The sequence below is a fragment of the Podarcis liolepis genome (genome assembly GCF_965112155.1).
Source record: "Podarcis liolepis genome assembly, chromosome: 13".
In the NCBI taxonomy this organism is placed as follows: Eukaryota; Metazoa; Chordata; class Lepidosauria; order Squamata; family Lacertidae; genus Podarcis; species Podarcis liolepis.
The window spans coordinates 9,329,656-9,342,548 of NC_139573.1; the positions used below are offsets into that span (position 1 = coordinate 9,329,656).

Below are 12,893 nucleotides of genomic sequence, written 5' to 3' on the forward strand. Positions count from 1 at the left end.
TGCCTCACACCTGGCAGCTAAACACAGGCTGTTTGGAAAGTCCCTCCAAGAGCAGTGAGTTAGACAAAACAAACTCTCTTTCCCAGCCTCACACTGCGCCAGCCCCTCTTCCGTTGTTTGCCAGTAACTTTCCACTGTACTGATGTATTGTTGCTTGGCAACTAGACATTCTGGGCTTATCAAGGTATGCGAAGTATGTCGCTCTCTCACAGTGCTGGTTTTATCCAAACGCAGACACTCAGTGAACCGAAGAATACTTCAATTCACGTTCACTCTCACAGCCATAAAATCACCATACCTTAGGGGTTCCGTTGCTCAGCAAACACCCAGCCGTCTGTGTAGCTTCCAGCCGCACGTTACTGTATCTTCCTTCTTTTGGTGCAGAGGATGAAGTACGATCCATCAACCTCTTTTCAGCTTGCATGGATCAAAACCATCGGCTCGATGCTACCAGATGTTGGGATTCAAGCCTGCCTTCAGGAGAAACTGGCAACTCTCCAGGCACCCGGCTTGATTCTCCGGATGAACTCCCTGTCTGCATTCCCCGGCAGGATAAAGGCTAGGTCGCGATCGGCGATCCTTCTCAGCGTGAGAAGAACACCCCCCCCTCTTTCCTGCCCCCCAGGGAAGGGGAAAGAGATAGACAGAAACGTATTTACATGCCTTTATTTCTGTCTTTGCAGCGTTACAGAAAACACGTCTGCTCTCTTCAAACTCCAACAGCAGAGAGATAACAAACAGCTCCTGTACTTCCTGTACACCTCATATTACACTGTGAGCTAATTCCGGTGCTTCGCACTGTGAAAAGACCGTCCCTCTGTTTCCCACGGAACAGTCCCAACATTCCCATTATGTTTTGCTTCCAAGCTAGCAGCAGCTCGCGGCCGCATTGCTTCTATATCGTAACAATATACACCTCCAATCAATTCATGTCCAATGTTCTTACCAATTGGGATAAATGCCTCAATTTAGAATGTTTGATGAAGGAGGAATGTCTTTTGCAATTGCTGAAAAGACAATAAAGGTGTTTGTCTGACACACAATGGTGAGGAGTTGCAAAGGGCAGGAGCTGCCCCACCATAGGACCAATTTTGCATTGTGCAGAATGGACATCCTTATTGGTTGGTATCTGTAGGGTTAAGGTTATGTCCTACCTCCCTTCAATCAATCAATCTATCTAGGCCTACAAATCTGCATCAGAAGGGCTTCACAGAAAATCCATAACTGCAGCCTAAAGAGTGGGTTCAGTTTCCAACAGCGCAAAAGATCATGAGAAAAACTACACTAGAAAAACGGCCTTCCTGGACATTGTTAAAGGAAAATATCTTTTGTCTTGGAAAGAAGCTGACAAGCTGTATCAGAAAAAGGCACAGGTGGGGGAAATGAGGGGTGGGCACTGTCTCAGAGCTGTTCTTTTGCAGCAGACAAAATCAGAGCAACTCATTGCAGACTGGAGGCTGGTCAAAAAATGAAATCGGTGGACCATCAGTCATTTCTGGTTTGTGGCTTTCTGGTTTGTTGCCCTTTGCTGCCCCCTGTGCTTATTTCTCACAAAATGAAATGCAGTGAAGGGTTTTTGTCTGAGGTCTAGTGGGATCTCACTCACTGTGTCTCTCGCACAGTAATAGACAGCCATGTCTTCTGTTTTCAGGTTGTTCATTTGCAGATAGAAGTTGGAGCTGTCTTTAGTGGCTATGAATCGCCCTTGGATTGTAGGGGAATAATAATCAGTGCTCCCAGGTTTGTAGTAGTGAACAAGCCATTCCAATCCTTTTCCAGGTTTTTGTCGAACCCAGCCCATATAGTAGCTGTAAACATCAAACCCAGTGACAGCACAGGTGAGTTTATGGGATTCTCCAGGTTTCTTCAGTATTGGATCCGACTGGGTCAGAACAATTTGTGTCAGGGTGTCTGGAAAAGGAAGGCAGGGAAAAAAGCTGAAATAGGAAAAGCAACAGCCCGAAGTTATCACATGGAATTCACAATGAATTAAGGAAGGAAAAAGACCTCAACATACATGGGAAAGAGGCAGCCAAGGCAATGAGCACTGGCAGTAAAGACAGCATAATGGTGGGATAGTCTGGATCAGAAAGAGACTTAATGTGCCATTGCAGGAAGTCTGGGTGCGGTGTGAGACTTTTAAGCCTGAAGAGGGAGACTACTTTTTGCAGCTTTGCATAAATCAACGAATAGAAGAGGGGAGGAACCAATATAATATGCAACCATATCTCTTGTCTTTTCATCAAGTGTGCATTTAAAATATCTATGCCACAGATTACATAGACTGCTTGTAAACAAAGGTATAAAACTTGATGGGTAACATAGGTAATCTACAAAATGATTTTTTTTATATAAAAAAAAGAACAGTAGATTTTGTTAACTTATGAAAAAAGAATATAGTTATCAGTCTGGTACAAATGGAATAAGAATTTAGACTAGTTTTCCCCTTACTGCATTGTCCTGACCTTGCCATGTCCCCTATAACGAAATTTGGGGAGTCCTTATAGAAACTGTAGATCCCCCAGCCTCTGTTCAGCCACCTGGATTAATGTTGCATCCAGACAGCTCAGGTAGGATGACATTTCTCCAACTGAGTGGATTTGGGTGAGGCACTGCATTCTGATCCCATTCATCATAGTGTATTCTCCTCCAGGACTGCTAGCTGAGAAGTCACTTATATACACCTCCAATCAATTCGTGTCCTATAATGTTTCCAGTTGGGATAAATATCTCATTTTAGAATGTTTGATGAAGGAGGAATGTCTTTAGAAGTTGCTGCCAAGAGAACAGAGGAAGTTCCTGTCTGATATATAATGGAGAGGAGTAGCAAAGGGCAGGAGTTGCCTCACTATGGGACCAATTTTGCATTGTGCAGAATGGACATCTTCATTGGTTGGTATCTGTAGGGGTTAGGTTATGTCCTATACTCCCTCAATCAACCTACCTGGGCCTACAAATCTGCACGTGAAGGCCTTAATAGAATAATAATAATAATAATAATAATAATAATAATTAATAATAATAAATTTTATTTATATCCCGCCCTCCCCAGCCGAAGCTGGGCTCAGGGCGGCTAACAACAATCAAAATAATCATACATTCTCAAAACATTTATTTTAAAATTAATTAAAATCAAATTGATGGCAACCATTAAGCAAAATTCTGTGCCGATTGCCAGAGGAGAGGGTCAGGCTGCGCCCTGACCAAAGGCCTGGTGGAACAGCTCTGTCTTGCAGGCCATGCGGAAAGATGTCAGGTCCCGCAGGGCCCTAGTCTCTTGTGACAGAGCGTTCCACCAGATTGGAGCCGCGGCCGAGAAAGCCCTGGCTCTAGTTGAGGCCAGCCTAACCTCTCTGTGGCCTGGGACCTTCCAGATGTTTTTATTTGCAGACCGTAAATTTCTCTGTGGGACATACCAGGAGAGGCGGTCCCGTAGGTACGAGGGTCCTAGGCCGTATAGGGCTTTAAAGGTTAAAACCAGCACCTTAAACCTGATCCTGTACTCCACCGGGAGACAGTGCAGCTGGTATAGTACCGGATGAATATGATCTCGCAGCAAAGACCCCATAAGGAGTCTCGCCGCGGCATTCTGCACCCGCTGGAGTTTCTGGGTCAGTCTCAAGGGCAGCCCCATGTAGAGGGAGTTACAATAATCCAGTCTGGAGGTGACCTTCGCATGGATCACAGTGGCTAGGTCAGGGTGAGAGAGATAAGGAGCCAACTGCTTAGCTTGGCGGAGATGAAAAAATCCACAACTGCAGCCTAATGAGTGGATTCAGTTTCCAACAGCACAAAAGATCATGAAAAAAACTGTACTAGAAAAACTGCCTTCCTGGACATTGTTAAAGGAAAATAGCTTTTGTCTTGGTTGGAAGCTGACAAGGTCTCTCAGGGAAAGGCGCAGGTTGGGTAAATGTGGGGAGGGCACTGTCTCAGAGCATCTCTCTTGCATCCGACAATATTAATCCACGTCGCTGCAGACTGGAGTGTGGCCAATAAATTAAATTGGTGGACCTTTGATCATTTCTGGTTTGTGGCTTTCTGGTTTGTTGCCCTTTGCTGCCCCCTGTGGTTATTCCTCACAAAATGAGATGCAGTGAAGGGTTTTTATGTGAGGTCTGGTGGGATCTCACTCAGTGTGTCTCTCGGACAGTGATAGACTGCCGTGTCTTCTGCTTTCAGGTTGTTTACTTGCAGATAGAAGTTGGAGCTGTCTGTTGAGGCTGTGAATCGCCCTTGGATTGTAGGGGAATAATATTGACTGATTCATGGTTTATAGTAGCGAACAAGCCATTCCAATCCTTTTCCCAGGTTTTTGCCAGACCCACTCCATAACAATTCTATTAACATCAAATCCAGTAACAGCACAGGTGAGTTTATGGGGTTCTCCAGGTTTCTTCAATACTGGGTCCGACTGCGTCAGAACTATCTGTGTGAGGGCACCTAGAATTGGAAGCAGGAAATAGATGAGATAGAAAAAGCAACAGCCCCCATGAAACCCACAATAAATGAAGGAAGGAATAAGATGTAGATGTAAAGTTCAATGCACATGAGGAAGAGGCAGCCAGTGCAATGAGCATTGGCAATAAAGACGGAATAGTGATGCAATGTTCTGGCTCTGAAAGGGACTTAATGTGCTGTTCCAGGAAGTCTGTGTGAGAAGTGAGGCTTTAAAACTTAAGTAGGACGCCCAATGCCTTGTAGCTTTGCATAAATCAGTGAGCATAAGAAGGGAAACTATTAAAGGGCAAAGGGCAACAAACCAGAAAGCCAGGAACCAGAAATCATCAAAGGTCCACCAATTTAATTTATTGGCCACACTCCAGTCTGCAGCGAGGTGGATTAATATTGTCAGATGCAAAAGAGATGCTCTAAGACAGTGCCCTCCCCACATTTCCCCCACCTGCGCCTTTCCCTGAGAGACCTTGTCAGCTTCCTTCCAAGACAAAAGATATTTTCCTTTAACAATGTCTAGGAAGGCAGTTTTTCTAGTATGGTATTTTTCATGATCTTTTGTGCCGTTGGAAACTTAACCCAGTGGCGTAGCGTGGGGGGTGCCAGGGGTGCCGACCCCACCGGGCGCAACATTTTGGGGGGGGCGCGTTTGGCCGGCCCTCCTCGAGGAAGCAGGAACCCCACTGTCCTCGGACCTCCTCCGAAGGCTGGCGGTGGGGTGGAGAGACCTTCTCCCCGCGCCAGCCTTCGGATGGCTGTCCTGAAGACTTGTTGTGGGAGCAGTGGCGTAGCGTGGGGGGTGCAGGGGGGGCCTGCTGCACCTGGCGCAGCATCTGGGGGGGGGCGCAGAAGAGACTCGAGTGCTAAAATCCACGGGTTAGGGGGCGCAAATTACTTGCCTTGCCCCGGGTGCTGAGAACCCACGCTACGCCACTGACTGAACCCACTCATTAGGCTGCAGTTGTGGATGTTCTATTAAGGCCTTCACAAGCAGATTTGTTGGCCTAGGTAGGTTGATTGAGGGGGGGGGTAGGACATAACCTAACCCCTACAGATACCAAAGAATGAAGATGTCCATTCTACACTATCTTGAAATGTGGCGGCTCCTGCCCTTTGCAACTCCTCACCATTATAAGTCTGTGTGAGAAGTGAGGCTTTAAAAGCTTAAGTAGGACGCCCAATGCCTTGTAGCTTTGCATAAATCAGTGAGCATAAGAAGGGAAACTATTAATATGGAATCCAAACTCCACACAGCCTGCCTTCTCATCAAGTGTGCACTTAAAACATCTATGCCATAGATTCTATGCATGCACATTGACAAAATTATCAAACCCAAATTGCTACACATATTACATGATCCATGAAATCTTTGTATATGTTTTTAATGGTAAAACAGTAGGGAATTTTAAGAAGAAAAAAGAAAACAATATATGTTTCAGACTAATCTGAATAAACTAAGGATTTATCGTGGCCTAACTGCACTGGCTGCCAATTAGTTTCTGGGACCAATTCAAAGTGTTGGTGCTGATCTATAATGCCTCATGGCTGAGGACCTCAAGGCCTTAAGGACTACCTCTCCCATATGAACCAACTTAGTCCCTGTGCTAACAGAGCTGTCACAGAGCTGTTCTTGTTGCGTTTGCAAAGTAAAGGAAGGATTGGACCCTGATTAAAAATCAAGACACGAGGCTTTGACCAGCAAGGCTCTCGGAGAAAAGTGCGTAAACCACACCCCTCACCAGGCCATTTTATTAGCAAAAGAATCTTTTACACAGTGCTCGTAAGAACCAATCAGATTTCTTCTGAGCATTCAAACAAACCTCAAGTGGGGACAAAGTTAAACTATAAACACTAGTTATCCATGCATACTTTTGGGGTAAATGAATGAATACTACAAAGGAGCGAATACAGCAACCCCGGAGGTCATAAACAATCAGTACACATGATAATGAGGATGGCCAGGAGGACAGTGACCATTATCACCTTAATGTGAAACCTGTTTCCTGGCCCTAAGATTAACACCCTAAGATTATATTTAAGAAAACTACCGTACTTTTCGCACCATAACACTCAGTTTTCCCCCCCTAAAAGGTAAAGGGAAATGTGTCTGCGTGTTATGGAGCGAATGCAGGCAGGAGGAGCCACTCTTGCTGGCTGTTCGGCAGCCTCTCTTCCTCCGCTTGGCTTGCTGAGAAGCCGGCAACAGCTGAGCAACAGCTGAGTGTCGGGAGACAGCCTCTCTTCCTCCTGTCTGCCTGCTCTATGGCTTTCTGGCGAGGTGGGAGAAGGGAGGCAGCTCAGAAGCCGGCAGCGTGTAAAAGCCAAGGTGGGGAAAGGGAGACAGCCTCTCTTCCTCCTGTCTGCCTGCTCTATGGCTTTTTGGAGAGGTGGGCGCTCGGAAGCCGGCAAGAGCTGCACGTGTAAAAGCCAAGGTGGGGAAAGGGAGACAGCCTCTCTTTCTCAGTGTCTGCCTGCTCGATGGCTCTCCCTTACACAAATGTAAGCAGCTCTTACTCTGCTTTCTTTACAATGAGCTGGAAGGAGGGACAAAGAGGGCATTCCCCTTCCGTCCCTCCCCCAGCACCTCACAGGTAAATTCAAACAAAGCAGCTTACAAGGCTCATGTCCCTGAGTCTCCTCCTCCTCTTTTTGCTCCTCTTCGAGGCAAGGCAGCTGCACAAATGTGAGTTCCCCTCTCTCTTCCTTCCCTCCCTCCCTCCCTCTTCCAACTTCAAAAAATATTGGGGGGACAGCCAGGTAAGCCCCACTCACATACCACAATGGGGGGTGGGGGATGACTCCCTCAAATATTTAATGGGGGGGTGAAGGCACCTAGGCCTATAGGAATTGGCTGCTTTGCCTAGGACAAGTGTGAGCTCCCCCACTCCTCTTCCTTCATCACTGTATTGGAGATACCATACATTACTGACAGTTCCTTTATTCACGTGGTTACAGAGCATGGATCCACATGGATCCTCAGGATTTTTGCACTGGGTCACCCCAAATTCACCATCAGATCACATAGCATGTCCATGGCTACAGCTTGTACCAAATAAATCATGCACCCACTGTTGCCTGGGGCCGCAGTGGTGCAAAAACGTGGTTACAAAGCACGGATCCACATAGATCCTCAGGATTTTTGCATTGGGCTACCCCAAACTCACCGTCAGATCACATGTCTGTGGCCACAGCATGAACCACAAAAATCATACATCCACTGTTTCGTTTAGAATTTTTTTTTCTTGTTTTCCTCCTCTAAAAACTATGTGCGTGTTATGGTTGGGAGCGTGTTATAGAGCGAAAAATACGGTACATCAAAGTAACTTGCCTACTATCTTTATGGCCCAGGAAGCCTGCCTGGCGAAGCAACTGCTGTGTACGCTGTGTACGTGACGTGAGGAGAGAGAAAAGGGCCAGAGATGCAGAGGTGTAGATTGATCAAAAATCATATCAAAATAGTTTAAACCCAGTCAACGCAATGCTTTCATTGCTGACACAGATGGCTTACTCTATATCTGTTATAATTCCTCATAGCAATCCCACCTGATCACTACATCTCTGGATATTTGCACTCCTACAGTTCTTTTGCATCTGACAATTAGAGCAACTCACTGCAGGCCGGAGCATGGTCAAAAAATGAAATTGGTGGACCATCAGTCATTTCTGGTTTGTGACTTTCTGGTTTGTTGCTCTTTGCTGCCGCCTCTGGTTATTTTTCACAGGATGAAATGCAGCGAAGTGTTTTTGTCTGAGCTCTACTGGGATCTCACTCACTGTGTGTCTCGCACAGTAATAGACTGCCGTGTCTTCTGCTTTCAGGTTGTTCATTTGTAGATAAAAGTTTGAGCTGTCTGTTGAGGCTGTGAATCGCCCTTGGATTGAAGGGTAATATCTATAATCGTTCCCAGCTTTATAATAGAGAACAAGCCATTCCAGTCCTTTTCCAGGTTTTTGTCGGACCCAGGCCATATAGTAGCTGTTAACATTAAACCCAGTGACAGCACAGGTGAGTTTGTGAGATTCTCCAGGTTTCTTCAGTACTGGATCCGACTGGGTCAGAACAATTTGGGTGAGGGTGCCTGGAATAGGAAGGAAGGGAAAATAGCTGAAATAGGAGAAGCAACATCCCACAGTTATCACATGAAACTCACAATGAATTAAGGAAGGGAAAAGATCTCAGCATACATGGGAAAGCAGCAACCAGTACAATGAGCACTGGCAGTGAAGTCAGCATAATGGTGGGATAGTCTGGATCAGAAAGAGGCGTAATGTGCTGTTGCAGGAAGTCCGGGTGGGGTGTGAGGCTTTGAAGCCTTAAGCGGAACACTCCTTTTTGCAGCTTTGCATAAATCAGCGAATATAAGAAGGGAGTATATTACGATGGAATCATATCTCTGGCCTTTTCTTCAAGTGTGCACTTAAAACATCTACGCCACAGATTATAAAGAATGCATTCTAACAAACGTTTCAAACTAGAAGGGTAACACAGGTAATCTACAAAATGATTTTTAAAAATTGAACAGTAGATGTTGCAAAATAAATAAATATATATATGTATCAGACTGGTTCGAATGGAATAAAAATTGAAACTAGGTCCCTCCTTCCAGTAATGTCCTTATCTTGCAATTTTCCCTAGAACAGCCATTTGGGGATCCTGATGCCAGCCTTAGGTGCCCCAGACTCAGTTCAGCCACCTGGATTCCTGCTGCACCCGGGCAGCTCAGATAGGATGACATGTCTCCAGCTGAGTGGATTTGGGTAATGCTCTCCATTGTGACCCCATTCATCCAAGTGTCTTCTGCTCGAGGACAGCCAGCTAAAAAGCACTTCTATACACCTCCAATCAATTAATGTCCAATGTTCTCACCAACTGGGATAAATGCCTCAATTTAGAATGTTTGATGAAGGAGGAATGTCTTTTGCAATTGTTGAAAAGACAATAGAGGTGTTTGTCTGACATATAATTGTGAGGAGTTGCAAAGGGCAGGATCCGCCACACTAAAGGACCAATTTTGCATTGTGAGGATTGGACAACCTCATTGGTTGGTATCTGTAGGGTTAAGGTTATGCCCTACCTCCCTTCAATCAATCTGCCTAGGCCTAGAAATCTGCATCAGAAGGCCTTCACAGAAAATCCACAACTGCACCACAGGTATGAAGTTTACGGCATGTAATGCCTTAAGAGAGAATATTATGAAAATGGTATACAGGTGGTACATGACCCCATTCAAGCTTGCAAAAATCTATCATTTGCCCGATAATAAATGTTGGAAATGTAAAGAAACCGAAGGTACATTCTTTCACCTTTGGTGGACGTGCCCAAGGATTAAGGCTTTCTGGGAGATGATCTATAATGAACTGAAAAAAGTATTTAAATATACCTTCTTGAAGAAACCAGAGGCCTTTCTCCTGGGCATAGTTGGCTAATTGGTGCCAAAGAAGGATAGAACTTTTTTTATGTATGCCACAACAGCAGCAAGAATACTCATTGCAAAGTATTGGAAGACACAAGATCTACCCACTCTGGAAGAATGGCAGATGAAGGTGATTGACTATATGGAACTGGCGGAAATGACTGGCAGAATCTGGGACCAGGGAGAAGAGTCGGTGGAAGAAGATTGGAAGAAATTTAAAGACTATTTACAGAAATATTGTAAAATTAATTAATGTTAGAATGATGGTGGATAGAAATTAAGTGGTTTCTAGCTGCAATACTATAAGGGAATATGAAAAATGGATTACTAACAGGTAAAAATTTAATGTTACAATATTTTAAGATTAAAGATTAGGATAACAAAGAGGGGAAGGGTTTGCTGAACCAACAACCCGAACTGGAATACAAAAAAGGGAGGCGTGAGGAGGTCCGGGAAACAAGCTAATGAAAAATAAGTAATGGAAAGATTGAGTTGCTTTTAACTCTCTTTTTTTGTATTTTTCTTTTTTCTATTTTTATTTTGTAATATATTGAAAATCTTAATAAATATTTTATAATAAAAAAGAAAATCCACAACTGCAGCCTAATCAGTGGGTTCAGTTTCCAACAGCACAAAAGATCATGAGAAAAACTACACTAGAAAAACTGCCTTTCTGGACATTGTTAAAGGAAAATATATTTTGTCTTGGAAGGAAGCTGACACACTCTCTCAGAAAAAGGCACAGGTGGGGAAAATGAGGGGAGGGCACTGTCTCAGAGCTGTTCTTTTGTAGCAGACAAAATTACAGCAACTCATTACAGACTGGGGCATTGTCAAAAAATGAAATCGGTGGACCATCAGTCATTTCTGGTTTGTGGCTTTCTGGTTTGTTACCCTATGCTGCCCCCTCTGGTTGTTTGTCATAAAATGAAATGCAGTGAAGGGTTTTTTGTCTGAGGTCTAGTGGGATCTCACTCACTGTGTCTCTCGCACAGTAATAGACAGCCGTGTCTTCTGCTTTCAGGTTGTTCATTTGCAGATAGAAGTTGGAGCTGTCTGTTGAGGCTGTGAATCGCCCTTGAATTGTAGGGGAATAATATTGACTGCTCCAACCTCTATAGTAGCGAACAAGCCATTCCAATCCTTTTCCAGGTTTTTGTCGGACCCAGCCCATAGCGTAGCTGTTAACATCAAACCCAGTGACAGCACAGGTCAGTTTGTGAGATTCTCCAGGTTTCTTCAGTACTGGATCCGACTGGGTCAGAACAATTTGTGTACGGATGCCTGGAATAGGAACACAAGAAAAAGAGCTGAAATAGGAAAAGGAAAAGCCCACAGTTGTCACATGAAACTCTCAATGAATGAAATAAGGAAGGAAAAAGACATCAACATACATGGGAAAGAAGCAGCCAGGAAAATGAGCACTGGCAGTAAAGACAGCATAATGGTGGGATAGTCTGGATCAGAAAGAGACTTAATGTTCCGTTGCAGGAAGTCGGTGTGAGGCATGAGCCTTTGAAGGCCTAAGAAGGACACTCCTTTTTGCATCTTTGCATAAATCAGTGAATTTAAGAGGGGAGGAGCCAATATAATATGGAACCATATCGTCTTTTCATCAAGTGTGCATTTAAAACATCTCTGCCACAGATTACATAGACTGCTTGTAAACAAAGGTATAAAACTCAATGGGTAACATAGGTAATCTACAAAATGATTTTTTAAAAAAACACCAGTAGATTTTGTTAAATAATGAAAAAAAGAATATATGTATCAGACTGGTTCAAAAGGAATAAAGATTGAGACTAGTTCCCGCCTTCCCATCTTGTCCTGGTCTTGCCATGTCCCCTAGAACAGACATTTGGGGGGTCCTTATACCAGCTATCAATCCTCCAATCTCAGTTTAGCCCCTTGGATTGTAGAGTAGTAGTATTTGCTGCCAACACTATAGTAGTGAAGAGGCCATTCCAAGCTTTTTCCAGGTTTTTGCTGGACGCAGTCTATATAGTAGTGTTTAATATCAAATCCTGTGACAGCACAGGTCAGTTTATGGGATCCTTCATGTTTCTTCAATACTAGATCCGACTCTGTCAGTACAACCTGTGTGAGGGCACCTGGAATGGGAACAGGAAAGATGAGATAGAAAAGGCAAGAGCCCCTAATTATGACATGAAAAGCATATTGGGTGAGGGAAAGAATAAGATGTAAAGCCATACATACACGAGAATGAAGCCACTAGTGCAGTGAACATTGGCAATAAAGACCGCCTAGTGGTGTGATGGTCTGGCTCTGAAAGGGACTTAATGCGCTGTTCCAGGCATTATGTGTGAAGTGAGAGGTGTGATGCTAAGGGCTGAAGCAAGAAGTCCAAGTTCTTGTGACTTTGCATATATCAGTGAGAATAAGAAGGGAGGTTATTACTATTGGATCATTATCAACGATAAGTAATTTATAAAAAAAATATGGACAGTAGACAGTGGCTTTTAAAAGATAAAAAGAACAACAATATATGTATCTATCTATTCTAAGCTGCACTCATAAGACTGGGGTATGGAGAGTTCACCTGTCCCTTCAAAAGACCCGTATGCTGTTGGGGTTGAACTTTTTTAAACACACACACACACACACACACACACACACACACACACACACACACACCTGTCTTATGGAAACTACAGGACAGGAAATGACTTGAGCTTCACCAGTTCACAATCACTAGCTGTTGTTTGCAAGGTGTTAGGGGACTGGAAAGGTTTAGGATCCCTCATCTCCATACCCCACAATGGAGGAGAAGGGGACTCTGACTTGGCATCAGCTTCTCTGAGGATGGAGAATCAATTTTCCCTTGGAGAGGAAGGTCTGGTTATTCCTAGGGCCCTTGGGACGCCTTCTAAAGGACATTGCCTGAACACAAAAATACAAAGGGGAGGACCCACAACCTTGCAGAGAGTTATTATTGTGTTGAAGTGAGTACAAATTCTATTAATCTTTGTCTTCAGTTAAAATAGCTACTTAGGGGACAATCCT

At 44.2% G+C, this 12,893-nt stretch overlaps 1 protein-coding gene and 1 long non-coding RNA gene across 1 annotated transcript; one reads left to right on the forward strand and one right to left on the reverse strand.

Moving 5' to 3' along the window:
* The window catches only part of LOC310691375 (vomeronasal type-2 receptor 26-like), a 460,470-nt gene that overhangs the window by 356,883 nt on the left and 90,694 nt on the right, over positions 1–12,893 (forward strand).
* LOC310691476 lies at positions 10,990–11,426 on the reverse strand. The gene is made up of 2 exons (XR_014518501.1): positions 11,264–11,426; positions 10,990–11,153 (listed from the first exon to the last, which is right to left on the reverse strand). It is a non-coding gene; the product is annotated as an uncharacterized lncRNA (long non-coding RNA).